The sequence below is a fragment of the Ambystoma mexicanum genome, chromosome 6q (genome assembly GCF_040938575.1).
Source record: "Ambystoma mexicanum isolate Mex_15411 chromosome 6q, UKY_AmexF1_1, whole genome shotgun sequence".
NCBI classification, from domain to species: Eukaryota; Metazoa; Chordata; class Amphibia; order Caudata; family Ambystomatidae; genus Ambystoma; species Ambystoma mexicanum.
Genome location: NC_090937.1, coordinates 1,463,368,918 through 1,463,374,365, shown reverse-complemented (window position 1 = coordinate 1,463,374,365; position 5,448 = coordinate 1,463,368,918).

The window sequence follows — 5,448 nt, the reverse complement described above, 5'->3', positions numbered from 1 at the left end:
AAATTGTAATGCCACTTTTACTGTCATTTTTACCAATCTGTGGGAACCGGAACATGGCCCATTGGGTTTATGCACAACTGTAGTAGTATAATCAGCATAATTTGGGTTTAATGAGGTAATTAAATTGTGAATGGTACTTCTGGAGAATACATCTATTGTTGAAAATGATTTTCGAAAGTAATGTGGAAACCACATGAGTGAATTGGCAGGGAGGCTGCTTATTCATGGTAACGTAGATACTTATGGATGGTGTGACATTCCGAGCAGCAAAGTTGCTGAGAGCACTATTTGTTTCCAAAACAGAGGGAGGCATTTCTCCCCATCCTCTTACTCCTAATACATCCACCACTCCCCTGCATTCCTTTCCTGATAAACCTGTCACGAGATATTATGCAGCAGAAGCAAGTCAGGGACCTATTTCCTCTGCAATGAAGGTGTCTCACAATAAAATGCTTTTTATTATTCCACCGAGTTCTTTTGAAGAGGCCTCCACCCCGTCTCACACCCAACCTCCACCAGCACCCCTTTTCACAATAGACCAGGAACCAGGCTGGTGTGTTGTCAATGAATAATTTATGTATTTATTATTTTAATATTCAATCAGAACAAAAATATGACAGCAGCCACTGATGTTGTGACAGCACAATGCACAGGTTTCTAGAGACTTCAATGACACACCAACTTTGTGTTGTGAAAAGCAATGCCAAATAATTTCCCTCAACTGATTGTAGAAAGTTTAAGCACTCCCTCCTGTGACAATAGAAAACTGAGTTTTCAATGATTCAATACTACTGCCAAGGGACCGCACACAAGGATACTTTCGGCTGATTACACTAGAGAATAGGGTTTCCAAACCGACTAGCTAGCACACATAAGAAATCCGATTTTTACACAGACAGCACATGAGAAAGAAAAATAAAAAATAAAAGAGACTATAATTCGAATCCGGGATCAGGGGATGATAGAGAAAGAAAGATAGAGTAGGAAATAACGATTTTTCAAAGGTGAAAAGAAAGATTTAGAAAAACGAAAATACAAATAGCACTAAATTATGCTGGAGCTGGAAACGACAGGCAAGCTCAAAACCATGAGAAACTAAAGAAAGGTAATACCAAATATGAGATCAGAACATGAAAGAGGAAGGGGAATACTCTAGGAAAATCACTGTTTAAAGGATGAAAAGAAATATATGGAAATACGAAATTGGGAATCCCACTAAATTTGGCTGGCGCTGGAAATGACACAAATGCTTTCCACAATGAGTAAGGCACATAGGGACCACAGTTTGTAGTGAAAATAACAGATGCAACTCACAGGTATGTTTTGGGAAAAGAGATTCTCACAGTGGGAACAACAGTTTGGGTTTAATATAACAGATGCAAAGGGGATTTGTTTTTAAACACTCACTTTAACACATGGACAAATTCGGTTTTAGCTCATACTGGGAATAATCAAAAGATACACAAGGGATGATATTGTTCCATAGGAAACATAACTTACATGCACAGAGGAACACAGTATTTGTCAAGGGGAGAGTTGCCTAATTGCACAGACAAATACAATACTTTCAATAGAAAAAAATGACTATATTTCACAAACAGATACAATAGAGAATTGTTCCTTGTGGAGACACTATATGGTAGTGCTTAAATAGATAGGACTTGTTTAATCTATGGCTATGGAGATCTATACTAACAGAAGAAAAGGATTCAATAGTCATCAATGACGCCAGGGCTCCACTGCCAGGACCATCAAAGGGATCAATCAAGGCCTCACTCTGTCCTCCCAACCAGTTACTCCAGGTCCCTGCTTCACTCCAGGACTAGGCCCAACTTCTGCAAGTATAGCTCCAGAGATTTTCAGTCAGCTTCACACCTCGGATTTTGTAGAGAGAATGCCCAGTTGAGGAGGAGTAACCTATTTATAAGCCAAATGACATCACTGCTGTGTCATCCTCCTCGCACAACTGATTGGCCAGTGGTTAAGGATTCCCTCCCCCTCGGTCAGCCTGCAGGCTCAGAGAAAGTAGGCCTGATTTGAGCAGTAAGGGGAGGATACCCCATCAATCATATGACATAGGCAGGGGGTTGGATCTGGCTTTGGTACCTAGAAATGACACATTTTAATAACTACCCTTTCTCATAATGTTATGTCAACGATGGCCATATTTCTAGATACTATATTTTTCAGGCAGTCACCTAAACTTTGTTTGATGACCGTGGGGCCTACTGGTGCAAAGCTACAGTTTTCCCTCGTTTCCGCCCAAACTATATTACTGAAAAATCAGGCCTATCATCTGTTACACATTTTCTCAAATGTTTATGATTGTCATATTTACGCAGAGATCATAATCAATTTTCCCTTATAACTTTTTTTAAGTTGGGGTGGATCAGATGCAGCTTGCGGACAGCTTTCCAGAAAACCGCACATGAACATTTGTTCCTGCTTCAAAAGGCTGATGATAGGCTTAAGTGCTTTTGGTCGTGAAACTGGGAAAACAGAGACTTCCTCAAGCCATCCCCTTGGCAACGGGGTTTGACACAGCCCTGATCACACCTCAGGAGCCCACAGCAGAAACAAAAGTGAAACTCCGGCATTTCCCCCACTGCAGGCATTTTCTTAAATCAACTATTAGAATGGCACCATTACTATATGTAAAAACCTTCACAAGTGGTTGCCTGCAATCCCTGATTATAGAAAGGCAACATAATGTACCTTACATGACTTTGACTGAACATGTGGACACTTCAATTGTTGGTGTTTAAAAACACCATTACGATTTTTCTGCAGAAAGTTTCAGCTGTGACCCTTCATTCTGTGGCAATTTCACATTACTCCACGTGGATTCTGCGAATTATGTCTTTTAATGATGGGCTCATGATGCACAAATGCACAGTTCCTTGATTAAACTTTTGCCCCCATTTTCAGGAGCATATCTTTAACTGAAAATGAAAAACGACTTTTGAAGGCAATGATTGTGGTCAAAGTACAAAACTCCATTCTGCAGTGCAAGTCTGCACATACATTTACACGCTGAATGCTACCGTTTTCACCAAGATGGTCTCAGCCATTCCGGATCTTCCTCAAAAGGATCATGAGGTCTTCCCCTCATGTGTAGCAGGGAACATTTTCAAGCCACACTGGGCTTGGATGTCTAAATTGTCTCTTTCTTAAATTAGCAAAATTCTTAAGAAGCATTTTCTTAAATCAACCATTAGAATGGCACAATTACAATACGTAAAAACCTTCAAATAGTGGTTGCCTGCAATCCCTGATTATAGTAAGGCAACAAAGTGTATTTTACATGACTTTGACTGAACATGTGGACACTTCAAGTGTTGGTGTTTAAAAACACAATTACAATTTTGCTGCAGAAAGTTTCAGCTGTGACCCTTCATTCTGGTGCAATTTCACATTACTCCACGTGGATTCTGTGGATTATGTATTTTCATGATGGGCTCATGATGCACAAACACACAGTTCCTTGATTATACTTTTGCCCCCATTTCCAGTAGCATATCTTTAACTGAAAAGGAAAAACAACTTTTGAAGGCAATGATTGCGGTCAAAGTACAAAACTCCATTCTGCAGTGCAAGTCTGCACATAAATGTACACGCTGGATGCTGCTGTTTTTGCCAAGATGGTCTCAGCCTTTCCGGATCTTCCTCAAAAGAATCATGAGGTCTTCCCCTCATGTGTGGCAGGGAAGATTTTCAGGCCTCACTAGGCTTAGATACCGAAATTGGCTACTTCATGTTTGGGCAAAGGCCTCATTTTGCACTTACTCATGTGCAGGTCTGTAGTTATGGCATTTTAGGGCTATTTCACCCCACACACCACAATGCATTCTGGGGGCTGTTCCTCATAGTTTGACTTTAACAGGGGTATTTTAAGTGATGCAAGACTGAGTATCTCAAACGACATTTGCAGGTATCCCTTGACTGGCACTCCCAAGGTACTGACAGTCAAGGAAACATCTTCCATTATTACTTTTTATCAGGTTGCTGAGGTCAGGAGCAGGAAGGTCAGTGCTTTGCAACCCTTTAAACTTTAAAAACCCTGTTCTGAACTTGACATGGCGAGACTTAGAGGTGCAAAGCAATCTGTGCAAAAAGGTGGAGCTGTTTATTTCTCTGCTAATATTTAGGGCTGTGTGTCTCCAGTGGATAACAGTTGAAGGTTCTGCAGTGTGGTTAAGAACTAATAGAGCTGCACACAATTCCATTGGTTGTAGTGAGGTTTCCAAATTATTATCCTGTTTTCTAAACCAGCAGAATGTGGTAAGGCTTCCAAGCAGAGGTTCTTATTCGAATATGCCAAAGTTGGGGAACCAAACTTGGTGTCCTAGCCTTTTGTCTTTAGTGGAATGTCTTCCACTTGTTACTGTGGGTATGTGCATTGCTATTAACCTGCATCACATTATTTTATCCAACTTTTTGCTCATCCTTGCATGGCCCCATCAAGTCACGTTTACCTCCCAGGTTTCCGAGGTCTTTACACTTATCATTTTTCTTTTCATTATGAATGTGAATGTCTAGCATTCAGTTACTTTATGTTTACCTGTACTACATGATATCACATTTTTCACTGACCCTTTAACACTTACGTTGCGCCCAACAGAGAAAGGAGTAAGCGCTCCACCTAAGTAAGACAAATCTGTACTCAACTCTAGGTCTGAAAACTTCAACATCATGTTCTTCCAGGCGTTCAGAACCTTTCTGGAGTGGGAAACAAAGACGGAGTGTAGAGGAGGACAATAGCTTCATTATTTGGAGGATTTTTTATTCATGGGCCCTGTGGGGCCAGACCATTGCATGTGGGCTCTGCAGGCATTTCAGAAAGTAACAGAGGAATTGGGAGTACTGCTTGCATCACTATGTTTTTGGAGATCGAAATAGACTTTGAGAAGGGAGTGTGCCGCCTGCCGGAAGACAAGGTCAGGGACTTCAGGGAGGCAGTGGCAACTTGCTTACGGGCCAAGAAGGTGACCGTGGGACAGCAATCGAGCTTAGTGGGACAGCTGAACTTCGCTCTGCAGATTATTCCGATGGGCAGGCCATTCTCCATGGCAATTGCAGGGGCCATATCAAGCTAGACTAAGAAGCACCGTCGCACAAGGCTTTCCAGAGAGCTAAAAGATGACCTGGTGATCTGGGACACCTTCCTGGCCGAGTTCAATGGGGAGTTGGTGTGGCCATCTGAGGCAAAGAACAGTGAACAACTGGGCCTCTACACCGACGCTGCAGGTAGGGTGGGTTTTGGGGCCATTCTGGAAGATAGATGGTGCGAACAGCAGTGGCCCGACATCTGGGATGGATGCTGACCTGTCCCGGAATATTACGTTTTTAGAACTCTTCCCTACAATAGTGGCAGTGGAGATATGGGGAGCTGAGCTGAAGGACAGGGATGTGATGTTATGGTCAGATAGCATGTCTGTGGTGTGCTCC